At 52.1% G+C, this 27,754-nt stretch overlaps 1 pseudogene; it reads left to right on the forward strand.

Annotated features, from left to right (window-relative positions):
• The first annotated feature begins 2,776 nt into the window (after positions 1-2,776).
• Positions 2,777-18,002, forward strand: LOC119093637 (glutamine synthetase 2 cytoplasmic-like; annotated as a pseudogene).
• Positions 18,003-27,754: the final 9,752 nt, after the last annotated feature.

The raw sequence follows: 27,754 nt of genomic DNA on the forward strand, positions 1-27,754 counted from the left end.
TGAGTTTGCAATTCCCTGGAGACTTTAAAACTATTTGCTTATTAGGTGGTACGCAAATTCCCTGAGCAGCTTGTAAACTCCCGCGGTTTTCATTCTGCTCCAAACACACACACACACCCACCACACACAACCCACACACACCACACACACACACACACACCACACACCACACACACACACAAACACACACACACAAACACACACACACACACACACACAAAACAACACACACACACACACACACACACCTGTATATATAATAATATATATATATATATATATATATATTATATTATATATATATATGTGTGTGTGTGTGTGTGTGTGTGTGTGTGTGTGTGTGTGTGTGTGTGTGTGTGTGTGTGGTGTGTGTGTGTGTTGTGTGTGTGTGTGTTTGTGTGTGTGTGTGTGTGGTGTGTGTGTGCGCGTGTGTGTGTGTGTGTGTATATGTGTTGTGAGGGTGTGTGATGTTAAAAATCACAGAGGACTCAGACTCTAAGGCCCGCCGAACATCTTTAGGCTCCTTACCATACATCTTTTATCAAGGTCGCACGAAGGCCGGCAAAACACGGAAGGCGTAGTTTACCCGGAAATATCGAATGACACCAGACACACTGTGTCACATCAATGTTGTCTACCACGCCATGTGTGCATCTGGCCATGACGCTACTTTGTCAAGTAAAGTCAGTGATGACAAACGGCGCATCTTTGTGCGATGCGATTTTCCGGCAATGAGTGATTATATTATTTTATGACCACACCTTGCCTTCGCTGTGGCGTATAGATGGACTCTGCACATACACGAAGGTGGGCTTCCCTGTTGAGCCCATGGGTTGTCCTCGACACCAGGCTCATCCTTAAACCCTCCCGTGACTTGCTGGCGCCGCCTGGGTCTGAATGCACGTTGTTAGAGTCTTGGGTTACGTGATACGTTACGGATTTGTGTAGAGCAAATAATTACTTGCCAGTTTTTGCATCACCCGAGCGAAATCGGCATGCTATCTTTTATCCGCCATTTTCTGTTCATAGTTCAATGTTTTTGTACCATTCAGCTACTCATTGAGACAGTTTCCGATACGTTTCTACAGTTAGAGATATCTACCCACTTTGATATATTTAAATATATCCATATATATATATATATATATATATATATATATACACATATATATGTATATATGTATATAAATATGTATATATATATATGTATGTATACACATGCATTTAAAACTACCTTTTTTAACAAACACCGCCACAAGACGGGCATACCGATATTGGAAACAATAGCTGTGGTAAGCTTGTACTCGTGATCTGCATTAAGTACACAACGTTAATTATGATGTCGGAAATTGTTTTCTGCCATTCATGGGCGTGGTTTCGCAAAGCGAGCTGGAGGGGCTGAGAAGTGAAAAGGACGCAACGTAACCCCGAGGCATGTTCAAAACGAGATTTCTGCCCGGATTTGGTCCACTTTCTTTCCAAAGTTTGGGAACTGGAGCCCAGGTTGGAGTGCTGGAGCCCCATCAGCTGAATGAGAAGCCACACCCCTGCTACCGTCGTCATTCACATAACGCCAAATATTGGTTTAATATCATGATCGACCGCAGGTATCTCAGACTAAAACGCACAGCACCAAACGATAGGTGAACGAATGTTGGAAGCAGTGGCTGTGACAACCTTCAGCTGATGACATTCATTATATAGCGGCATGTGTTTAGAGTCGGACTGTTTATATAAACACCGTTACCCAGCTGCCTATCATTTCAATGAAGCGCATGCCCCCTGATAAGCAGCTACTACGTAGGACTGCCTCACTTTGCAAATCACATGCATTAAGCAATAGCGGCACGCCGGGAATACCTGTAATTCAAAGAATGCCCTAGGAGAATGTGGCAAAAGTAGCTGTATTTTCGGCACTGCTATGCGACCTCCAGCTTCAAGGGCACATGTTTTGGAAGGTGGTCGCCGCCGAAAGAGGCCCGAAATATGACGTCACCTGTCGCTCTACCGTCAGTGGCGCGTGCAGTAGCGACCGGGTGTGTTGCGTCTGGCGCAGTGCGTTTCTCTCATTCATGCAACCAAGTGGCTGATCTCACCGCCAGTAGCGGCGTAAGTCGATCTGTGCGGTGACATTTTAACCGGTGTTAGTCCGCGCGTTTCTGGCCCCCAGCCAGGGACATCCTGCGACAGCTTCGGCTCAAGGAGAGATCAACTGGTGGTGAGAGGCATAACCCACCGCCACCGCCAAGGCATGGTTATAGTTGGATCGCCTTGTTTCACATGAATAGGTGGCTTGAAAGTTACAAAATTGCGAGGTATTGACATTTCAGCCACAAGCCTTTGCGAAGACAGAATGACGTAATCAACCAATTTCAGTCAGAATGATCATTTATTGGACGATAGCGGTTTCGACATATGCCTTTGGCTGAAATATCACACATTACTATCTTATAAGTTTCTTACATTGCAAACTAAGAATGTTGTAATGCTAAGCCAAAAGAGCGATTATTGGTGGTTATCTGCACCATTTACTGTTACATAGTAGCATGCTTTCCATTTCTGCCAATACCAAATGTAGTGATGCGGAAGCCGACACAAAACCCGCTTCCCCATTAACCATAGCCAGTGTTCAAAAAAGGTGGAAATAATTGCTACCAATATCAGAAGTTTTCAACCACATGGTCACCAATCACCACACGAAAGGTGTGAAGCTACACCAACATAGCAATTTCCATCCTTTTCACTGTAAAGCATGCCAAAACATCCACGTGCGGGGATGGACCCGCCACCTGTCGATCTCCGGTCGTCAGTTGACACCGGTCCCGCCATCAGGGACCGTACTACTGCGGAGTCGGCGCCTCCAAGGTGTACGGCCGGGACGTGGTGGAGAGCCACTACCGCGCCTGCCTCTACTCCGGCGTCATGATCGCCGGCACCAACGCCGAGGTCATGCCCTCCCAGGTCGGTCAAGGTCAGAGGTCGTGCCCTCTCCGCTGTTTAACACTACCAAGTCTTTTGACCAGTACCTCCGGCATATTACAGGTCGTTGACTCAACATGATAACTTTCAACTCAATGCCGAAAAACAGGACCTGAGGTTCTTTCTTCCTTATGTTAAGTACAATCTGAGGTCATGACTGGCTAAGTAGGTTGAAGTCGGAGGTGATACCCTCCCAAGTCAGGTGTGGTGAGAGTTCACACCCCAATAGGTCAACCATAGATGACCCACAGACTTTAGCCTCAGGTCAGTCTGGTCCACATGGGGTGACTTCAGTCAAACAAAATCCGTCACTGATCTGTCCGAGGTCAGCCGCGGGTCAGCGAGTGGTCAGGCGGGGCAGCTCGAACTGGGGTCAAAACGAGCGCTGTCATGAAAAGTGGGTCAGATGAGCACGTCCCGGGTACATGTCAGCGGGTCACGTGTAGGTCACAGGATCAGGGAGCTGTTACATCCATGTGATTCCCTAAGCCAAGCGCGAGCTTCGTCCCCCGTGAGCTTCCTCAGCGTCAGTCACTGACGGCCGCCCGTCCGCGTTCTCAGTGGGAGTTCCAGGTGGGCCCCTGCGAGGGCATCCAGATGGGCGACGACCTCTGGGTGGGCCGCTTCCTGCTCCACCGCACCGCCGAGGACTTCGGCATCGTGATCAGCATGGACCCCAAGCCGATCCCAGGCGACTGGAACGGCGCCGGCTGCCACACCAACTACAGCACACGCGCCATGAGGGAGGACAACGGCATTGTGTGAGTACGCCGGCCTCCGGGGCGTTCTCACTGCCCAGAGGTATCCGGGGGTGTCCGCGAGGCGGGTTCACGGTATCGTTTGGGTGCGCCAGCCCTGGCGCTCCTTTTCCTTGCAGTTGTGGCATGCAGGCTGGCAAGAGGCTTGTTCGGTGTGCTGTAAACAGCATGCTCCACATGACGCTCAAAGTTGTGGTATGATGTTGGGGGGCATTATCTTCTGCTATGGTGTGAGAATAGCTGCCCCTATGGCTGCCACTATGGCCGCTATGCCGAATTAATCTTTCTACTGACTGAATTTGGTCCTTATATCGGAGTCAGCACAATATCGCGCAGGGCATGTGCAAGCTAACTCCCAAATCTCAAATCTCAAAAGGTGATCAGTTGCCGTGGGTGATACGGAAGATGTCTATAATGTAACGATTTAAGTCATTAGCCTTTCATCAACCGTATTGCGCAACCGGATGCATAGGATAGGACCTCACCCGTCAGAAGATTTCATCTGTTTTAGCCGGCTGTAAAACTGAACAGTCCCACGAAGTCCTGAAGAAGTGCTGAAGTCCTGATCTGATGAAACTTCCGCATGACGTAGCGTGTCTTTACATTGCCGAACACATTACACATTTGTGACCTGCATGCTCTCAGACCGTTATAGCTAGCGCATACTACATAATGGTATACTATATTCACTATGTTACATATATAGCACATTATATTATAGTGGCGTACCATGCTATAGTGGTATTCACCATGCTGACCTGCCTATCTGCCAGAGCTTGCCATTACCACCCACCATGAAGTCACGGCATCGGTGGCGGGAAGGAAGCCATGCTTTGGTTTATTCGCCCCAAATCCTCCACCACGTCAGATTTACGATCCGCTTAAAGAAGCGCTATCCGAGCATGGAGATGAACGCACTCCGCGAAGCAAACGGTGTCATGTTATATCACGTTTAAAGAGATCAAGCCAACTGGCGCCCCTGCGGTGAAACAATCGATCACTGTCGCATTCCAACACGTGTCGTCAGTTTTATTGCGGCCGGGAACCAAGTCCCGCTCTGCTGGCGACACAAAACGACGCGTTTGGCGGCGCCGGCGTGACCTTGGGCTGACCTTCAGATGCTGACCGTCGCATAAACAGAGAGAGAGAGAGAGAGAGAGAGAGAGAGAGAGAAGAGAGAGAGAGAGAGAGAGAGAGAGAGAGAGAGAGAGAGAGAGAGAAGAGAGAGAGAGAGAGAGAGAGAGAGGATAGAGAGAGAGAGAGAGAGAGAGAGAGAGAGAGAGAGAGATAGATAGAGAGAAGAGAGAGCGAGAGAGAAGAGAGAGAGAGAGAGAGAGAGAGAGAGAGAGAGAGAGAGAGAGGAGAGAGAGAGAGAGAGAGAGAGAGAGAGAGAGAAGAGGAGAGAGAGAGAGAGAGCAGAGAGAGATAGAGAGAAGAGACGAGAGAGAGAGAGAGAGAGAGAGAGATAGGAGAAGAAGAGAGAAGAGAGATAGAGAGAGAGAGATGAGAGGAGATGAGAGATAGGGAGAGAGCAAGATAGATAGAGAGATCGAGAGAGAGAAGAGAGAGAGAGAGAGAGAGAGAGAGAGGGAGAGAGAGAGAGAGGAGAGAGAGAGAGAGAGAGAGAGAGAGAGAGAGAGAGAGAGAGAGGAGAGAGAGAGAGAGAGGAAGAGAGAGAGAGAGAGAGAAGGAGAGAGAGAGAGAAGAGAAGAGAGAGAGAGAGAAAAAGAGAGAGAGAGAGATGAGAGAGAGAGAGAGAGGAGAGAGAGAGAGAGAGAGAGCGAGAGAGAGAGAGAGAGGAGAGAGGAGCAGAGAGAGATAGAGAGAGAGAGAGAGAGAGAGAGAGAAGAGAGAAGAGAGAGAGAGAGAGAGAGAGAGAGAGAGAGAGAGAGGAGAGAGAGAGGAAAGGCGATGTGCTTTGAAATTGTCGTGCCGGGCAATGCAGTGAGAGGAGTAAGAATTTGACGAAGAATTAGTGAAAAGATCCTCAAAGTTAAAATTTGACCGTTATAACGACTTTTCGAAGCATTAAATGGACAAGGTAGTTTTCTACACCTTACACTTTGAAATGCTGGCAGAAAGGTCAAAATCTCGCGGCCGGTGCTCGGCGGTTGGGGCTGCACGAATCTCAGCAGGAGCCTCCCAGCGTCTGCCGCCGCGGCGCGGCCGGACACCGGTGCGTCCGCCGGCGTACCAGCAGCACCGGTCGGCTGCTCCGTCAGCGACCTTGGCGCACCTGGACGTGCTTCACACGGCGGCGGCCGCCAGCGGCGCGACGGGCAAAAAACACTCTGGACGTTCGCTGCGACCTTTTCTGACTACCCAGAAGGGGTTAAGTGCTGTTTCGGTTGATGCAGGCCGGTCCCGGCTGCCTGTTGCCGTTCTTCTGTGCGGGTTCTATTCTCGGTCCATTGCGAGGTGACACACGCCGCCCTCGCGCCAGTGGAGGTTTCGAAGCGTGCGCAGTCGGCGGAGCCACCCGCCAACCGGCAGAGAGTCTCTGTCCCAGTACTAGCAGATGGGACAAAGCTGCCATGGTACCACTTTTCGGTAAGATTTATCATGGTATCAGTTCAGTAAGTTTTTCATTGGCACATTGCGTCTCCATATCTCATCAATACATACGGTGAGTCTAGGACGACGCATAAAAAGTCACCCATGACGTTGGTTTGCCTCTACGCTGACGTTGAGGGACTTTCCTGTGCCCCTCTGCGGTGAGCCAGAGCTCCGTGTGAGGCACGACCTACACGCGGTCGGGGGAAACGCTGCGACCTCCATAAACAACGCCCGTGTCTTCTTTCGATGCGTTGCAGGTAGGTTGCTGGGGAATGGGGGAGGGGGGCTGCACGCGAGGTCAGCCAGTTTTTACAGTCGACGCTCGCCACAATCGCGGGCCCTCACAATAAATTCGTCAGTGTGGATGAACGACACGTTAGTAGATCGTTAGTGTTTCGTGCAATCAGGTATTTTGGGGAGAACTGAGTATGTTATGTCACACCGGCGCTTCATTCAACCTTCGAAAAAGTACGATTCGTATGCTCTCTGATTGAGCCTCTTAAGCGTTATTTAGGGGACCGCAGCTTTGCAGGGAAACAGCGTTATGTCCGTGAATATATGCCGTTACACACTTTGCCTAAACATTACAAAAACAAGCGTCCGATTACATTTGAATGAATGCCCTCACACCTGACCGGAGTAGTTGCAGCGGCAATTTGATCATCAGAGAAAAGCGGACATAGGTCAGAAGCCTCAGCATAGGTCAGCATAGGTCAGAAGCCTCAGCATAGGTCATCAGAGAAAAGCGGACATAGGTCAGAAGCCTCAGCACGCCAAACGAACCACTGGGGCCGGGATACCCGAGACGAGTCGGCCGAACTAGCCATCGTGTGGCCCCCGCTCACCGAAAACCCTTGTTCAACGACACTGCGTGGTTGCCGTGACAAACCGGGAGATCGTTTTTGCTTCGTCGCCTCGTGGGAGCTGAAAGGCGACGGAAGCACGTTTCCATCACCTGTCGTCCGATCCGCGTAAAGGCGATATCTCTATCCACTACCGGCAATAAATCGCCAAACTGGCGATTTTCTGAAAAAAAAACTTGGAGGGGAAATTGCACTTGGCCACTGGTGATAACATTGTATAAAACTTTCGCTCCTGAAAATTTCCAGAGATTCGATCGCATGGACTGAATATGTCCCCGAAATCGAACAACGGGTGGACATTTCAATCATTCGATGTTGACAGGATATTGTTGAATGTGGTCTCGGGATTTTTATCTCTTTGAATGTCACCATACCGGATTAGAAGGTTTTGCTTTGGCCTCAGAATGTACACTAAGCAGCGCTTATCACCACACCATGAGCTTAGCCCCCAGGAGCACAATACCAGTTGGACGGATAAGTTAATTTCAGGCCTTTGCGCCAGCTAGGGCAGGTACCACGTATCTCGCGCCGTACGCTGCTGCACAGCGGTCAAAACGGACTCAATGGACACCAAACAATGTGGAGGGGTCACCCTCTCTGGTCTGGTGTCAGGGTCACCGTCTGTGGTCAGGCGTCAGGTCACCGTCTCTGATCAGGTGTCAGGGTCACCGTCTCTGGTCAGGTGCCAGGGTCACCGTCTGTGGTCAGGTGTCAGGTCACCGTCTGTGGTCTGGTGCCAGGGTCGCCCTCTCTGATCAGGTGTCAGGTCACCCTCTCTGGTCAGGTGCCAGGGTCACCGTCTCTGGTCAGGTGCCAGGGTAACCGTCCCTGGTCAGGTACCAAGGAAACCGTCTCTGGTCAAGTACCAGGGCCACCGTCTGTGATCAGGTGCCAGGGTCACCGTCTCTGGTCAGGTGCCAGGGTCACCGGCTGTGGTCAGGTGCCAAGGAAACCGTCTCTGGTCAAGTACCAGGGCCACCGTCTGTGGTCAGGTGCCAGGGTCACCGTCTCTGGTCAGGTGCCAGGGTCACCGTCTGTGGTCAGGTGCCAAGGAAACCGTCTCTGGTCAAGTACCAGGGCCACCGTCTGTGGTCAGGTGCCAGGGCAACCGTCCCTGGTCAGGTACCAAGGAAACCGTCTCTGGTCAAGTACCAGGGCCACCGTCTGTGGTCAGGTGCCAGGGTCACCGTCTGTGGTCAGGTGCCAGGGTCACCGTCTGTGGTCAGGTGCCAGAGTCACCGTCTGTGGTCAGATGTCAGGCTACCGTCTATGGCCAGGTGCCAGGGTCACCGTCTGTGGTCAGGTGCCAGGGTCACCGTCTGTGGTCAGGTGCCAGGGTCACCGTCTGTGGTTAGGTGCCAGGGTCACCGGTCAGTATGTCACGGTCGGCCAGGTAGGTCGATTTCTCAGAAACTCGACCCCGCCTGAAGACCCTGCTGAACGACCCCCACCAAACCTGGTGGAATGCATTTCGGCTATCTCTCGCGCGAAAGACGGCATGACCCGTGTTTGGTTTTGCCGGCCGACGTGGCGGAGGAAGGCTCCACAGCCTCTGCCCGCCAGCGCCGCCGCCCGCCAAGGCACGGTTACGGGACGCAGTTGTGCTAGGCACAGGTGCTCCAGAATATCTCCAGCTACGCAGGTGTTCGGGCGCACCACTACGACGCTGTGATGGGCGCATGCGGTCCAGGACGCGCCCATTATTTCAAATTCATAGTCTGTCCCGGCAGCTCAGTTGGTTAGAGCGCCTGCCTTCCGATCCCACGACCCGTGGCGGGGTGGGTTCGAGTCGCTTCGGGCGCTCGCTATCTGGCCTCGATGGGTATGGCTCGCGGCCGCTGGCAGTAGACGCGCTAAAGGTCAGTTGACGTCAGAGGGCAGGACGGACCGTGCCGAGCGTTGCGGCACGTTAAGCTTTCGCCACTGAATTATGTCGTTGCCTGGAATTGCGCGATCGGACGGTAGGAGGCAGGACTCACTCAACAAGCACTGTTTAGCGTGAGCGCTGATCCCAGAAATCTTTCCTTTCAAGTTATTCCGATAAAACCTCAAAAAATCATGACCGCCAAGCTTACATGACAACACACCGTGCCGAGGTCTGGCACATCACTGCCACCTAAACAGGGTCTCTCTGCGTCATGCCAAACGTCAGTCCAAGTGGCCCATACTCCGGGTCCGTTCTGGATGAGGTCGGGCGTGAAGGTCCGCCAGCCGCGCCGGTGTAAACAGTGGAGCTGCTGGAGCCGCGCCCACGGATGCTGCCCTTCTGGTGCATCTTGTGGCACGCCGTGAACGGATCAGATGGCGCCCATTTGTGAGCGGGAAGCACATTTAAAGAACAGGGGGTTCGCGGTGATCAGCAGTGCGTGAACATCTGAAGGCCGCGGAAAGAACACCGGAACCGGTGCTGTACGGCAGGGTAGGCTTACGCCTGCACGCGAATTGCACATCTGATTCTGTCTCGGAGCACAATCAGCCTAGCTCTCGGCCAGGCGTGGGAGCGACCGCGCCTGGTGTGAGCAGGTCCGACTCATCAAGTCCAAGCCCAGCAAGAGGGCTCACGCCTCGCTTCATGAGTCACCCCCGTGATTTGGGGGAGAGATGCTAGAGCTGTTATCCAGCGGCACGGGATGTGAAGCCGAGCACGTGCGGGTATTTTTGACGCGTTCGGTACGGGTAGATCAGCTGGGCATTGGCCAACATGGGTCAGCCCAGGCCCGAGGCGGCGGCGCAGCAGCATTGCACGTCATATAAAGAGCCGCCAGCAGCCTGTGTGGCGAAACATTTCATGAAGTTTCTACATGCATTTGGTAAATTCTTGCCCATATTCGTGCATATACGCCTAATGCTCCAAAAATATGTAACGCATCCAGTTTTTTGCCCATTCTATACGCCACCTCTGAGCTTGTCCAACCAGTTAGACATCTCATAAATGGCGCTCAATTTTTTTTGGGGGGGACGGCCTGTGTACGTGAAAAGAGCATCATTTCACGCCAAAGAACGTCTGAACGGTCGGGGTTGAGGGAGGGGTGCACGCCCCATATGCCTTTCCCACTCCGAGCGCGTCCCTGGTCGTAGCGGTCTCTGTACGGGCTAATGCCTGCGCAGCAGCCTAATTGAGCAGCCAGAGTGCTAACTCTGGACTCTCGCCTCGAAGCGGAACTAAATACCAAACTGTTGGACGTTTGGCGTCATTCGAACATCTGGGCTCATCTGGGGAGAAAAAGACGTCAGAGTGCTGACATTCAGGGCTCCGCCCCGGGCTACAGACGCAAAAGGCCAAACACAAACAAATTATTTTTGCAGCTAGCATTACTTGCTTAGGCAAGTTAGATTTAAGCCAGATGTCCTGACGTGCATCCGAGCCCATGGTGACAGAAATAGTTCTGTCGCCGTGATGCATGTTGAGAGAACCGGCGATGCGGTCCTCGCCACCCAGTGCAGAGGCGACCGTCTCGGGTTACCACCCGGGTGTTGTCCACCGTCTCACAAGCTCGTGTGTCCTGTGTCACCAGTAGGGCACCACCCGGGTGTTGTCCACCGCCCCACAGGCTCGTGTGTCCTATATCCCCAGTAGGGCACCACCCGGGTGTTGTCCACCGTCTCACAAGCTCGTGTGTCCTGTGTCACCAGTAGGGCACCACCCGGGTGTTGTCCACCGTCTCACAGGCTCGTGTGTCCTGTATCCCCAGTAGGGCACCACCCGGGTGTTGTCCACCGTCTCACAGGCTCGTGTGTCCTGTATCCCCAGTAGGGCACCACCCGGGTGTTGTTCGCCGTCTCACAGGCTCGTGTGTTCTAGACCCCAGTAGGGCACCACCCGGGTGTCGTTCACCGCCTCACCGGCTCGTGTTCCCTGTGTCCCCAGTAGGGCACCACCCGGGTGATGTCCACCACCTCACCGGGTCGTGTGCCCTGTGTCCCCAGTAGGGCACCACCCGGGTGTTGTTCGCCGTCTCACAGGCTCGTGTGTCCTGCGTCCCCAGTAGGGCAACACCCGGGTGATGTCCACCGCCTCACAGGCTCGTGTGTCCTGTGTCCCCATCAGAGCACCACCTGGGTGATGTCCACCGCCTCACAGGCTCGTGTGTCCTGTGTCCCCATCAGAGCACCACCTGGGTGATGTCCACCGCCTCACAGGCTCGTATGTCCTGTGTCCCCAGCAGGACACTACCCGGGTGTTGTCCACAGCCTCACCAACTCGTGTGCCGTATGTCCCGAGCAGAACACTGCCCAGGTCGGATGTACCCTCGCGTACCTATATGAAATGGGCTAAGAGTTGGGCTGGGTGCAGGTTTTTGGAAAACTACGGGGATGGCTGCGGGGATGGGTAAGATGTTTGCGACATGGGGATGTTCCAAGAAATAGCACTCAACATTACTGCTGTGCTTCTTTTAACCGTAATTGCCTCCATTCACATGACGTTTGAAGCTATCAGGTCAGAAGGGTAAGTTGGATGCCGACGTTCCTGAAACTCCTGCATAATTTAAACTAATTTGCTGGAAAAATACCAACGGGTGTGTACCAGGCGGGTACAGCTGATTGCGATTGACTAGCAGGTAGGTATGGGTACATCCCGATAGGTAGCGGAAAATTGGGTAAAGCAAACTATAGCCATGGAGGTGCAGCTGTGGATATCTAGGAGGGAGCGAGAGATGCCGCTGCTGCCCAGTCAGGCAAAGTCAAGAAGGGGTCGGGCGCCCCTGCCCAGCCAGACGAGGTCAGGGGGTAGGGCACCCCTGCCCAGTCAGACGAGGCCAGGGGGTAGGGCACCCCTGCCTAGCCAGACCAGATCAAGGGGAGAGGGCGACCTTGACTGAGGCCTCGCTGGACGCCCCGCGCTCGAGGCTCTGAGTCTCAACCAAGATACTTGGTTGAGACCAACAACCAACAACAACGACCAACAACCGATTCATGAAAACGGCTTGAAGAACGAAACTGTAACTGGCATCGTAGAATATAGTCGGCACGCAACCAGTAAAACGCAACCTGAAAGACTTATCTTTGCATTGCACAAAACGGCCGGCAACAAGCTCAGCGGCCTGTTGCAATGCACATAAAAAGACAAAAAATTTCCAAATTTAAGATCTCACCGAGAGAGCTTAAATGACAAACCATCTCTGGCTTAGCGCCCTGCGTTGCAGCCATGTTTACGAAACCATCTTGAATTGGATCGTCAAACTGGACTCCGCACACAGAATGCAAGTATCGGAGGTGTCATTGCAAGCAAGGGTACCGCGTACGTTGGATTGTTTTTTCTAGGAAGTTGAAACATTTTCAACTCGTATGGTAGAGTTGGTGCGTTCATTTAAGCGTTCCACCCCGGACACGCCATCATTTCTGACTGCTAATATCCGTGCAAACATTACCACGAATTTGGCCGGCTTTCAGCGACAGGTTTCAGTTAAAAACCACACTCTGTGGCTTTTAGGCATTTGAGCGAAACCTGTATGACCAGGCGTCGTGTTTGACGGCGCCGGAAAAATAAATCAAACACAGCGTCTGGCTTCCATTACCGTGAACACGTAACTTGCGGATGACTTAACGATAGCGAAAAAAACTGCACAAAACGAGGGGAAACCGGGATCGAGCTGGCCTCGCCGGACTGCATCACGGGACAAATACTTCGTCTGGTGGGTGGGGGGGGGGGGGGGGGGGCGGTCTCTCCCTCGATCTCCCAGGAGAGATCGCAAGGGCAAGGTTGGAACGGATCGATGCATACGCCGGTCACTCGGTCTCTCACTCTGCCGGTCACCTGGTCCGCGCTCCAGCACGGACCAGGGGTCCGACTCCTTATCGTTTGGGGAGGTGAATGTCAAATCTCGATACCACGGCAAACACCAGTGTATATTCGATCACGCAAATGTATCGCATATAAACCGCTTGGTTCATGCTGCTATGCCCAGCCAGGTCGATTTGTCGTAATCGCTGTGTTGGTAGTTGATAGTCACGTTGGTAGTTCACGAGACAACGGGTAATGTAACATTTTCGAAACCGATCTTGATTATACACGCAACCTGGCTCATGCAGTACACACAGACCAGCCTTCTTCGATTAATGTCCACCCAAAACATATCCGTTTTTTTGTAACACTTGGCCGCCACTCACAGAGAGTAAACACATTCTAAGTTCATAAATTTCGTCGACCGCAACTGCCACACCAAGGTCAGGTCAGAAAAATGCAGGAATGCAGTCAGGTACATGTGAGAGGACTGATCATGCACCATAGCCGCGATCACGTCTTAAGGGAGAAAAAGCTGAACACCCTGCGCCCAACCAAAAGCCCAAGCATGCGTCTGAAACATGTGCTTCTCGGACATCCCACGCCAATCGAATATCAAACCCCGCTTCCCCGCCGCAGTTCCGGAGCAGAAGGCCAACCTCCGCAGAAACCGATCTCGGATGGGCGTTGGCAGCACGGAGGTGCTGCCAACTGCTGAACTGGTGTTTTTGTTGAGTTTACCTTTAGAGAGTTAGCTGTGGGCCACACGTTCAGGGAGGACGAGGTGCGCTACGCGCGATCAACCAGAGCACCTGTGCCTTCATTTCCCCCAGGCGCTGAAATTTGGGTGTTTTCGGCGTACTGGATGACGTGTGTCTCGGGCACGAGGTGCTTCGCATCGTTGTTGAACACGCTGTGCGGCAATGGCTGCAGGGCAAAGCCCTGGAAAACACCGAAGCTGTTCTTAAGCGTCTCACACAACTACTTGCAAGATTTTCAAGACACAAATCGCTTAGCTCCATCTGCTTAGATTTCGGCATTGTTTGCACGACAACGCCCACTTCTATTCTTACCGCAGGCCGCGCACGGCGCCTTACTGGAAGAAAGTGCCAGACGATTCCTCGCTTGCGGTCTTGTCGCACCCAGTGGTGCCTATGCTTGTCTGCAGGTAGTACGTACCGGCTTGTCGTGATCGGCTTTGCCGGACACGGGATGCATGCCGTAGCCCTTAGCTCATCATCGCTTAACGAAAACTGAGAGCGTTCGCCGAACCCAACCGTCTGATCTGATCAAAATAGCGGGATAGTGTTTTTCTCAGAATTTGTTGGTTCGCTAGACGCTCGCTTATTTACATACGTGGCCACTTCTACCTTCGTGCTAACAAAAACTTGAACACGCCCCCGGCGGCCGACTGGTGGCGGTGATTTGGTGTTTTGGGGCGCGCCGGCATGGGGGCCATTTTGACCCCACTCGATGACGGTTATCTACCTCTGCGGCGACGCGATAAGTGTGTTGTCAACTAATTGCAGGCGGTATCACTGGTACACTTACACTGAGGGGTGAGTGAAAATAACGTCAAAGTTAATGTGCGCTAAAAGTGCAAGTACATCTCCAAATCCATAACATGGGTCTCGACCGATTAGCCGATGAAGGAGCGCTGGAGGAAAAATAGTCGTCGCCTTTCCATCTCAAGGCGCCGGCATGAGACGAGCACATGTTCCGTTGACAACCGGCCCCGTATCTATCACACCGTGGCACATCGCTACGCGTCAAGTAAAACGAGTGTGTTGCATATGTATGACCCAACCGAAGCCTACAAAGGGCGACTTTCTGGAAACGGCTTCAGCGGGGGGAAGATTCCCAGTCACTCAGTTGAGGCTTGATTTTCCCGAAAGCATGAAGATGTTGGTCGAGCTAGTTCTGCCACGTATCGCGAGCGTGTTTAGAAATGACCGACTTCAGATCACGAGCGGGCTGCAGTCGGATGAAGAAAGCTCAAAACAATTTACCAACTCTATCTATGTAACAAAACCACCACCGACGCCATGACCCTCTGGTGAGATCCATCGCCAAGACACTAAACCTGTCTTTTTGACGCTCATTTATCCAAGGAAATATGAACCGTCACACCCATGCACAAGCTACTTCCCATAACTCCCACATTCCCACCCTACAGGTGCACTAAATCGGGGAATAAATATGCACGTTTACTGAGTGACTTAGGCTACATCTGACTAAACATCTGGCATCTGGTAACACCGATGGATCGTGAGCACGGCGCTCCAGATGACCGAGGTTCTGGCTGTGTGTGCTCCAGGGAGATCGAGGCAGCCATCAAGAAGCTCGCAACGGTGCACGATGAACACATCAAGTGCTACGACCCCAAAGGGGGCTCTGACAACGCCCGTCGTCTGACGGGGCAGCATGAGACCTCGGCCATCACCGACTTCTCGGCAGGTCAGGCGCGCCCCGCTCCATCCCCCTCCCCTCCCCACATTTTCCCGTTTGCTGTCGGGTCTCCTGTTCTCTCCCCCCCCCGTCCTTTCTCTTCGCCCTTTGACTTTCCAAGTACGATCCCTCTCTCTCTCGCAATTTACTTCGTTCTCGGTTTATTTCGCTGTCAGTCTTCCTCCTCTCAGTCCCTCTGCGTTGCAACCTTTCCCTTCAATGGCTTTCCTCTCTTCTCAATTCTGAGCCTGGCCTCTCCGTACCATGAGCCCTCCGTCGCCCCTCTCGCCATCAACTCTCCCTCACCTCTCTGTACCATCAGCCCTCCGTCACATCCCTGCACCATCAACCCTCCGTCACATCCCTGTACCATCAACCCTCCGTCACCCCTCTGTACCATCAACCCTCCGTCACATCCCTGTACCATTAACCCTTCGTCACCTCCCTGCACCATCAACCCTCCGTCACATCCCTGTACCATTAACCCTCCGTCACATCCCTGCACCATCAACCCTCCGTCACATCCCTGTACCATCAACCCTCCGTCACCTCTCTGTACCATCAACCCTCCGTCACATCCCTGTACCATTAACCCTTCGTCACCTCCCTGCACCATCAACCCTCCGTCACATCCCTGTACCATCAACCCTCCGTCACATCCCTGTACCATTAACCCTTCGTCACCTCCCTGCACCATCAACCCTCCGTCACATCCCTGTACCATCAGCCCTCCGTCACATCCCTGTACCATTAACCCTCCGTCACATCCCTGTATCATCAACCCTCCGTCACATCCCTGCACCATCAACCCTCCGTCACATCCCTGTACCATTAACCCTTCGTCACCTCCCTGCACCATCAACCCTCCGTCACATCCCTGTACCATTAACCCTTCGTCACATCCCTGTACCATTAACCCTCCGTCACATCCCTGTACCATTAACCCTCCGTCACATCGCTGTACAATCAGCCCTCCGTCACATCCCTGTACCATTAACCCTCCGTCACATCCCTGTACCATCAACCCTCCGTCACATCCCTGTATCATCAACCCTCCGTCACCTCTCTGTATCTCTCCGTCGCTTTCAGTTTCAACCTTCTCTCAACATCTATCCACCTTCCTCAGCAGCCATCTTGACATCTGTACATCCTTGATGGTTGAATATATAGTGTGACAACCGATTCAAAAGCCCAATTAAGAACAGTGATTTTCCAGCAAAAAGGAACGTACACTTACGTAAAAACATAAATGCATGTGTGCTACCCCACGTGACTCCAGCATATCATGTCCAGTGCAGTGCTGCCACCTAGCAACCTCTGTTTTCAGGCGTGGCCAACCGCGGCGCTAGTATCCGCATCCCGCGCCAGGTGGCGGAGGATGGCAAAGGTTACCTGGAAGACAGACGTCCCAGCTCCAACTGTGACCCGTACGCCGTCACCGAGATCATCTGCCGCACCACCTGCTTATAGACGACCACTCACAGACCAGCGGTGTAAACACGCGGTGTAAACAGCGGTGTAAACAGCGGTGTGAACAGCGGTGTAAACAGTGGTGTAAACAGCGGTGTAAATAGCGGTGTAAACAGCGGTGTAAACAGCAGTGTGAACAGCGGTGTAAACAGCGGTGTAAACAACGGTGTGAACAGCGGTGTAAACACGCCAGATACGGGCGACCGGCACTTCACGATCTGGGACAAGCTGGCGTTTTTCTCTCTCTCAAATTTAAGGAGCACGTCCCCTTGTCCGCCCACTTGCCCCCTCCAAGGCTGAGACCCGTCTGCGTAATAACGCTGCCTTTCTGGCGAGCGTGACCGCAGCTAAGCCCGTGGGAGCCGACCAAGCCTTAAAGTAGACCCCTGGAAACAACTATCACTGCGCACTCATGCACGCTTGAACGTGCCTCATCGTATCTTACATCTAGCCGTACGTCTGTGCTCATTGTTGTCTTCAGGCAATGGACATCGACGGTGGAAATCACGTGGCAACTACAAAGGCGTGTTCGTTGCCCACATTGCGTGCCTTGACTGCGACTTCCGCCACACGATACGCAGCACGATCACTGCAGATGTGTGGAAAGTTTGGTAACATTCGATGTTCCGTAAACCGTTGCTGCTCTCCCTGCACATTAAAACTGGTGCTCTAACTGTGACGGCGCTCTCTCAACCACCTTGGTCGTTGTAACACCGTTTTGACGTAAAACGTGTCGCCAGGATTGGTCAACCAAGGTGGTGAGAGATTTATATGCAAGGCGAGATCATGTAAAGCCATGTTGATACTTCCTGATGGTTTCAGAAGAGAAAGCACGCTTGTGTCGGTATTAGTGCACTTGTGTTGGTACTAGCACCAGTACCGTACTTACACAGTGCCTGCTTGGAAAACCACATAGCTCAATGTTTTTTTTTTGTGAGACATACCCCACGCTGACTTTTGCATAGTTGCATAGCAGCCTGAAGATAAACTGCGTCAGTGTCTTCGAAAGATTTGGACCCCGGTGATGGGTAGTGGATAGAGTAGACTGCAAGCTTGTGGGGCCTTCCGACTGTCTTTTTAGGATGGTACAGGCTTGGTCCGGCGCGATCCTTGCCTACCAAAACGCCAGATATATCATGTTACTTCCTCTTTGGCACGCAAAGCCCGGCTGACGACACCGGTCAGGAGCTGTTTGTGGAACGCTTTTACTCCAGATGTGATTGGGTGTGTCTTCACCTAATGTCAAACCATGTAAGTACTCATGTTTTTAATACGCAGCTTTCCCAATGTATGCGCTTTGCCACGACAAATGGCGCGAGCGGAAGAAGCGCCATCTATATGCCTGCCGTCCCGAAACAGCGGCAGCTGGCGATAACTGAAATCCGCGCAATTGCAGATACTTATACGGCGACAGACTGCATAACGGCCGCTGACAATTCAAGCGCCAACGACTCACGCAACACCCCGTTTGGCGGGATATCAGTGTGAAATTTACCGTTTGAAAAATGAGGCAGATTTGAGCCCATTTAATTGAATCCCGAAACTCAGTCATCCCGACGGTCAGTGCATGTGTGGATACGTTCCTGACTGCTCAGTCTGTCTCGTGAACAAAGCAGCTGCAATGCCTTCACTACGGGCAGGGTCCCAACTGCGTGAGAGTAAAGGACTGACCAAGGCACGGCGATGTCGTGCTATTTTTCTTAAACTATGCGTCATGTTAATACGTCATGACCTACGACACGCCCGTGTCCAGTAAATTGGTATTGCCAATTTGAAACCCGCAGGTCTCACTAATTCTACCGAAATTGATCCACACCTGGTGCTTATTTGCACTTGGATACGCACCTCGGTGTAGGCATTGTGATGTCTATACATAACCTAAGGATTTAAAACACGTAGACGAGTCAGGAATTGATCTCCCTACAATAAAATCCTGTCAACAAACCTGCACATGTTCCTCACAGCTTGAAAGAGCCGCACGATTTGTGCAAACACCTTGAGTTGGCTACCTCTCGCTCTGCAGAGTTTTCTACCTTTGCCTACAAGGTGGTGTCTCAGAGCCGCTCCCTCAATAAATCCAAAATCCGCAGCTATTTCGCCCCGAGAAAAAGGCACATGAAAGCTGCCGTCAACCTACGTGAGATAGGTGTAACTTAGCAATGATGCTTATAGCCTTTGACAGGTCAAATAAGGTCCTAGGGGTCGAATTAGCACTAGTCTTGCCATGAACTGACTGACAGGGACGCATTCCTAGGTCCTTGGTGATGAATACTTTACTACACGCGTTAAACCAGTCATTTCAATTCTGATTAGGTTGCGGCTGAATTCGAAAGGAACTAATTTAGGGAGATGAACAAGCTAAAACGACTAAATCAATGCATAAATCACACAAGACGCAGTAGGAGGTTCCGTTCCATGACATTCCAAGCAAACTTTCCTTGTAGCAGAGTGCATCAATCATACATATCTGGTACAATGCCTATCAATATATCTATGACACTGACTCTCGAAAGCTGCCATGTAACAACTTGGCAAGGCTTGGCGCTTGCGCGATGGTTTCAGTTAACTGCTTTTCTTCGTTTGGGTTCGATTTTCAGCTTTCCTTCACGCCGTTTTACAAGCCATATCGTTCACAAAGCTCCATTCATCTTCACTCACCCATGCCAAAAGACATGACAGACTTTACGGAGATTTTATTGACTAGACTTGACCAATCACGTCCAATAGCATTCACCTGCTCCACGCCGTGTGAAACACTCTCTAAGGCTCACATCATTCCTCTGAGCTGGGTCGGGCGGAGACAGCCTGCACTCCCGCACACGTACGGTCCACGCCTGACCATGGCGTCATCCTGGCCGCGTCAGTGACGTCAGATGATCACCGGAAAGGCAGTCAGACGCGAACGCCGTGCCACACGCCGTCATTCCAACATTGACACAGGCGTGTTTATTCTCGTAGATATGACAACGCCACTGGTGGAGAGAGTCGGCTGCAACGCTGCCAAATGATAGAAGTTATTTCACTGGGATGTTATGTCCGCGAAATACCAAACGTAGATATCATACGCCGCTACGGGTGCGCGACGGACTGGCAGCCGTGGCCCTGTGATAACAGCGCCACGGCGCGGTGGCAACGTAGTCGTAAGCGTTCTTGAAGAAATCATGAAGGCGACGCTGCTGAGCGAGATAAGCGAATTGCACATAGTCAAACTTCAAGTACTTTTAACTGTGCGGCTCTGGGCAGATTACTACCACCGGATCCCCTCAAACTAAGCGCTTGGAGTTTGGCATAAGCGACGTTCTTACCTAACACGGTAAAGAATGGCGAGGAACAGTGAAGAGAGCAGAGGCAAAATAGGACGTACAGTGACTCCTAAATGACTCCTCAAAAATAAACCTGCACAGGCTATAGGGGTGTAGTTTCACAAAATTGGCTGGCGTAGGTGCGCTGAACGGTGAGTGATAGCATCCATCGCTGTATTAACGGCGCCATACACCATAAATGTAAGCTAAAAACACATAACGTTACACACCATTACGCTCAAAACTGTGCAAGGAACATGCCTGCTAAGTTTCGTGTCACCACAAAACATGGTCTAGCTGACATGAGCATGTAAAGCTGAACAAGTTCGATGTTCAACAAATTTTGACTTTTGTCCAGATGACCTTGCTCAGCAACAATAAATCTCGTTACAAATCGCAACATCTCGTTGAGGCCAATCCACTAGCGCTTTTTTGCTAGACTTTACCTTTCTTAGTTTGGAAACGGCAGAGTGATGGAGGTTGTCACATCGCTATAAGTCCGCTTTACAGACAACTTCGAATCAGGGCGAAGGTTTTCAACCACTTGCGTTTTGTCTATAAAGCCGTCGGCCACGTCCATGTGCACTGAGTCCCCACGAAATAAACTCATGTCCTCAGGTCACAAGGGCATGATTTCTTATCCACCTGTAGCCCCTCCCACACCTAGACTCCAGCTTCCCCAACTATGCGGAAAAAGTGGGCAAATACACGGAAAGCCCGTCTGGTGCCAAGCTTTTGAGATGGGTCTTGAAAATCTCGACTACGCAGCCCCACCGCCAGCTCATTTTGTGAAGTATGCCGCTGTAACGTGATCTGCATCGAGTGGGATAACGCGCGGTGTGACGTCTCGTGGTGCGTACTGAGCACACCCAAACGCCAACGCAAATGTCTCACGTAGAAGATACATTCGCCCCCACCCCGGAACTTTGAGGAGAGAAAAATCTAAATCCGTGGAGACACCCATCGGTTGCGTAATTCGGCGGGGTTTTGGGCTATTGCTCACAGTGCAGCTCACCTCCACGAGCTAATGTTGTGAAACTACACTCCTATAGTCTGGGCAGGTTTGTTTTTGAGCAGCCACTTAGCGGTCACCATGCATGCTATTTTGTCTCTTCTCTCTTCACCGTTCCTTACCATTGTTGGCCGTCATATGCAAGAACGTCTTTCATGTCAAACTCCAAGCCCTTAGTTTGAGGGGACCCACTGGTGGTAATCTGAACAGGGCCAAACGCTTGAAGGTGCTTGAAGTTTGACTATGTGCAATTCGCTCACCTCGCTCAGCATCGTTGACTTCTGATCTTCTGAGCTGACTTCTCGATAAGTCTTACGACTACGCCACCACCGCGCTGTATCGCTAGCATTGTAGGGCTCTGGCTGCCGCCCTGTCGCGCACCCGTAGCGACGTATGGTATTTACGTTTGGTATTTGGCGAACCTAGCAATTCAGCGAGGGAGCTTCTTTCATTTAGGAGCTCTGCAGCAGATTTACTCCATCACTGGCTTTACATACCAGGCTAAATACGCCCGAGGAGTTAGCCAAGAACACTATCCGCTCTGCTTCCAAACACTGCCAGTAAGCGGAGTTTTTGTCCCCGTTTCTCTTCTTCGTGCGCAAAGAACACGCTGGTGATATCTTTAGTTTTCTTGTGTTTCTCTGTAAAAAAGGAAATGTGCCTTGGTGTTCCGCTCGGTTTAGAGACCTCAAAACATCTCGTGACGAAAGGGAATCCATTCAAGAAGTTTGGGCTAGTCAAGGATTCTTACAGCTGGACTCGCAAAAATCTGCTGAATATCACATTGATTAATTTAGCATTTTTCTTTTTTACTGAAGCTTGCTCTTGACACCGTAATAATTCTGCAGAGCTGTAAGTTTAATGCGAGCACGACGCCAGGCATGCATCCGTCCATGTTTGTATCCTGTCTCATCTACTATATACCACTTACTGGTAGGAGTTGTCACAGTGTACCTACTTTCGAAGTTTTTGTACCGTGCAGTCCGGCGCAAGACAATGCTGGAGAACGATGATATCTGTGTGCTTGGATCTTCTGCGATTGGAGAGCTGCCTTTCCAAATAGTAATTTTCGGTTCATTCCAGGCAAAGTGAGAGGTAACGCCTTATCTGGAAGGCCTAATCGCTTAAAGCAGCGACTGTGTCGATTACAGCGCGTCGAGGTCACCAAGCACTTGGTGTTCAAATATCTTTACGGAATAACGAGGAAACACGCTAAGATGTTAGTTACATTTCCCTGCCCACCCTGTCTCATGCACTGTAACGCACAATCCCAGAGAGCCGTGTTTCGGCAATAGGGTGTGTCAGGCGGCGTTACTAAACCTCATCCACATGGCTGCCACTGCGGTCTGTTCCCCCCCCCCCCCCTCCCCCCGATGTGTATCGCATTCGTCGGCCAGCTGACTGACCGGGCCGCTTGAGGACGCGACACATCACCACCCCCCCCCCCCCCCGCCCGCCCGGCCGACACGCCGCCGACACACCGCTGACACGGTGTTGACACCGCGGCGGGTGGGCGGGGAGCACCTGTCTAAGCCCGTCAGAGGAGGGCCGGCGGCGCTGACGACACAGCCGTCCTGCGAAACAGAGCCGACCGCTGCCGGACGTACACCCGTTTGTGACGTCACAGGCAGCCGTCCTGCCAACCACCGTCGGACGTGCACCCACGTGTGACGTCACAGGCAGCCGTCCTGCCCGGCGTTAGCAATGACGTGTGATAAGCGTGCAGTTTACTGAAGAACATCCGCTAATATTATCTTAAAATACCGCTGGTGGTACTTCCTTAAAAGCATCACTGAATTAATATCAACAACTCGATAGGATTTAAGTAAATAGTAACCGCCTCAGTGATTGCGCATGGCCTATGATCCTTTCAGCCTACTTGAAATATGCCTTGAAAGATTCTGGGTTGGAAAGTCGCGGCTGCGTTGATTGTCTGCCATACACATATACAAATACTACATAATTACACAAAAATGACGGTGTATGGCTCTATTCTGAATGCCCTCGCGGACGCATTTAGTACATGACCTGTCAATGGTTGGAGGCAGTGCTCAGGCAGTAAGGTCGTTCCACTTTAAGATAAGAGGCCTGTTATTTGATTCGCGCCATAGGGAGCCCTGTCACACTATGGTATTACGCGTTTGCTGTTTGTGACGTTAATGACATTAAAATAATGGCATTAACAACCACCTTCGATAGGATAAAAACACGCACCGATTCTGGGTTGGAAAGTCGTGGCGGCGTTGATTGTCTGTCATACACATATACAAATACTATATAATTACACAAAATTTATGGTATATGGCTCTATTCTGCATGCCCTAGTCATCTAGCCATCGTGTTTTGCCTGGAAAGCAAATCCCGCGAGTCAAATTTGCGTTTATGAAAAGATCGATTTCCAACCATCGCAACACATGTTAATGTTCCCTGTTCCATAGCTCCAGGGGTGCAATATGTCAGGCAGAACTCATTCGTCCATTCAGGTAGGATTCACCAGTGTTGTAAGGGCCTGCCACAGACGTACTCATGAAAGGCTTCAAGCTCTTGATTTTCATATGCTTTGTGGTGAAACGCTTTGATCGGCTGTTGTTACAAGCAGGGATACAAACCAAGCGAGTTTTAGCGCCAGCTATTTGTACATTTTATTTCTTTGGTTGAGCGGCCGAACTCAGTCAGTCATGCTTTTGACAGGCCTTATGTACCTGCATGCATTAAGCTTGCAACTGCTAAGTTTTCAAAGACAAGCCGCTAAATCCCAAAAAACCGCGCCGTGACAGTTTCAGGACATTTGAAAGCAAGGTGTTTGGTCAAGCGGCATGCTTCTGCAACACTACAAAATCATCATTATTTCACCTTCCGAATTTAAGTAACACGAGATACGTAGGTTCAAGTCAGGGAAAACTTCGAAAGATTTTAGAAGCAGTTCTAGACATCGGCAGTCAGACATATAGACCAGGCCAGATCCGACGACATAACGAGATGTACCAGTGACGTCAGACTAATGCTGACGGAGGATAAAACATATATATGTACGGGGAAAGTTGTGTATTGACGTGCTCGCTGAAAATCTCGCACTGCCGTACGCCAACCACGGAGTCGCCCGTCCTGTGCTGTCTGCAAGGATTGCTGCCAGACATCAGCAGCTAAAGAAGATGGAGACGTGGAACGTGCTGCACGGTGTTGGTTGATGCGCCGGCAACAAGGTACTTATGCATCCCAATGTGTCCCACTGACGGTATCACCACCACTCGACCGGAAAGCCGTCGCTGCCCTATTTCCTGAAGCGATCTCGAGTGCGAAATGGTGTGGCACATATCATTAAAAGTTTGGCCATGCACACTGCAGAGGCGTGAAGTAATGGCCTTTGATGCCAATATCCATCCAAAAGTAGTCGCCTGTTTCGCAAACGCTTTCGTCGTCAAAGCGGCAAATCATGGCAAGTTCCTCGAATGATTCCATTGGGATTGTCGGGCCGGGTTGTATTGAAAGCCAGTTCATTCTCAAGCCATGTCGCTGGTGAAACGGTGAGCAGATACTAAACATTACTGAACCTCGGCCTGCAGAGCTCATGAAAGAAGGATATTCCATTGCTCTGTTCATTCACGCATGCTTGCGTGATTGTATGCATGCATGTATGCAATACAATTTGTATGTGGTTCCATACATTCACCAACGTTTGCATAGCATCCAGATGATGATTGAAAGCAAGGCCGCCTAGGCTTGCCATCAAATAGTCTGGAAATGTTGCAGCCACAGCGGCCAAACCAGACTGCCAGGACAGCCACGACTTGGACATGATTACGTTTTTTTTAAAGCCGCTGGGCGTACCGCAAGGATGTTTTCAGCGACAAGTGATGCGACTCTCGAAAAATTGTGCTGCCATATTTTCAAAGCACTTAACGCCAGGTATCTCATCAGACTCTATATTTATGCAGTGCCGCACCATTAAGACTATTCACGATTCCGCCCGATAGGGATGGGAGCCGCAAAACTTAAATTTTTTTGTAAGATATGCTGAACACGGGTCTGAACTGGACCAGATTTTGGCGAACAGGCGTCGCATTAACATAGGGTCTACCGGCTGACGAAGGGAAAACAGGCAATGGTGATCGCGGAAGTATTGGCCAATATATCTAGACAATGAAATACAATCGTGCGCAAACCATGGATCCACCGGTTCTGAAGCTTTTCACAGCTTGGCGTCAGATTTCGACGGCCAGAGAAGGTAGAGGCGTGAAAACAACTGCACAATATCAGCAAACCCACCATAAAAAATCATTAAGACATATCAACAATGCCGAACCTAGATGCCTTCGCCATCCACAAAGAAGCGGGCAATCTCACAATTTACAAAACCGTCCTCCAGTACATTACGCAGTAGCTTCAGCTGAAACAGATCGGGGCATGCAAGCTGCAGGGCCATGTAGTGCAGATTATTGTACCTAACGCACACTCAAAATATCAAGGTCCCCGTCAAAAAGCTGGTCGGTCACCAGCAAAAATTTTAAAAAAATCGTTTACCGCATTCATAAAGTCTGTCAGGCATTGGCAAGTTTAAAGCCATCTTGCAGTTTAGTCGATATTAGCTGTGAGCTTACGTCCGAACGCTACACACCGGTGTTCCATGTAACTCCGCCTGATAAATGCATGGAAAAAGTGTATTGGAACGCTTTGGTGGTACTATAACACGGGTCCCAAATGCAGCGGGTCTGATTCACTCATTTTTCGGTATCATCTAGATCACAGATGATGATAGCGATCCCATCTATTGCCTCTTCGCTCGTTCCGCGCCGCAACAGCATATTATTACTCTCATTTTTGTTAGGCATGTCAAATAATTTATTATGAACGATTTCCGTTGGTCGGTTGTTTTGGGCTCAGAGTAATTGGGTAGCTGAACTGGTTGCATGTATCCGAAACCCATCATCCGAGCCACATCGTTCAAGCTTACTGAACAATTCTTTCGTCAATATTTTTTGAGATAACAGCCAAAAGCACGGACCGGCCCACCCCAACATGATCTAACTAGACCGAAACGACCACATTCTGATCTATCCCATCAAGTCTCAGACAAGGCAAGACGGGACCAGACAAGACAAGACAAGACAAGACAAGACAAAACAAGACGAGACATCGCAACCCGACTCAACTCCCACCGACTTAGCCTCATTTCAGCCTGACTCCTTGCGACCAAGCCCATGTTATCCGACACCGATCCTCCACAACAGCCCACCGCATCATGACACGCGCCAGTCCAACACGATCCAGCCTCGTCCATTACCACCCAGGGGGACCGCTATTACAGAGCCTAAAGTGAGCCCATCACGAAAATAACTGGCGTATAGTTGCCAAGCCTAACGAATCACGATACAGCCTGACTTACCACCCCCGCGCGATCCATCATGACCTTAATCAGTGCACAATGACCCAGGCTGGCCCATCACGTGATCCCACTGGGTCTAAGTCTGAATGTGCTCCCCGCGTCGCACCCTAATTCTCCCTGACCTGAGCCCCGCCTGACCCAGCGCGGCAGGCCTGAGCGACCGCTGCGCCCCAGGCTGACCTGAGGCAGGCCGGCGAGGCCGGCGAGGCGCGGCTAACCCTGGATCGGGGAGCTGCTGACCCCGGGTCGAGGTGCGGCTGACCCTGGATCGGGGAGCAGCTGACCCCGGGTCGGGGGAGCAGCTGACCCTGGGTCGGGGAGCGGCTGACCCTGGGTCGGGGGAACGGCTGACCCTGGGTAGGGGGAGCGGCTGACGCTGGGTCGGGGAGCGGCTGACCCTGGGTCGGGGGAACGGCTGACCCTGGGTAGGGGGAGCGGCTGACGCTGGGTCGGGGAGCGGCTGACCCTGGGTCGGGGAGCGGCTGACCCTGGGTCGGGAAGCGACTGACCCTGGGTCGGGGGAGCGGCTGACCCTGGGTAGGGGGAGCGGCTGACCCTGGGTCGGGGAGCAGCTGATCCTGGGTCGGGGGAGCGGCAAACCCTGGGTCGGGGAGCGGCTGACCCTGGGTCGGGGGAACGGCTGACCCTGGGTAGGGGGAGCGGCTGACGCTGGGTCGGGGAGCGGCTGACCCTGGGTCGGGGGAACGGCTGACCCTGGGTAGGGGGAGCGGCTGACGCTGGGTCGGGGAGCGGCTGACCCTGGGTCGGGGAGCGGCTGACCCTGAGTCGGGGGAGCGGCTGACCCTGCGTCGGGGAGCGGCTGACGCTGGGTCGGGGAGCGGCTGACCCTGGGTCGGGGAGCAGCTGACCCTGGATCGGGGAGCGGCTGACCCTGGGTCGGGGAGCGGCTGACCCTGGGTCGGGGAGCGGCTGACCCTGGGTCGGGGAGCGGCTGACCCTGGGTCGGGGAGCGGCTGACCCTGGGTCGGGGGAGCGGCTGACCCTGGGTCGGGGAGCGGCTGACCCTGGGTCGGGGAGCGGCTGACCCTGGGTCGGGGAGCGGCTGACCCTGGGTCGGGGAGCGGCCGACCCTGGGTCGGGGAGCGGCTGACCCTGGGTCGGGGAGCGGCCGGCCGGTATATAGCGAGCGGGTCCGAGCCAGCGGCGCTCTGCCAGTCACCGGCGGCGCGGGAGACGGGTCGGCACCTGCGGACGGCACGACAGTCTCACAACATGGCCGCTCGCCTGCTGGTGAGTACCT

This window comes from Pollicipes pollicipes, unplaced genomic scaffold (assembly GCF_011947565.3).
Source record: "Pollicipes pollicipes isolate AB1234 unplaced genomic scaffold, Ppol_2.1 Scaffold_1600;HRSCAF=1878_pilon_pilon_pilon, whole genome shotgun sequence".
NCBI lineage: Eukaryota > Metazoa > Arthropoda > Thecostraca > Pollicipedomorpha > Pollicipedidae > Pollicipes > Pollicipes pollicipes.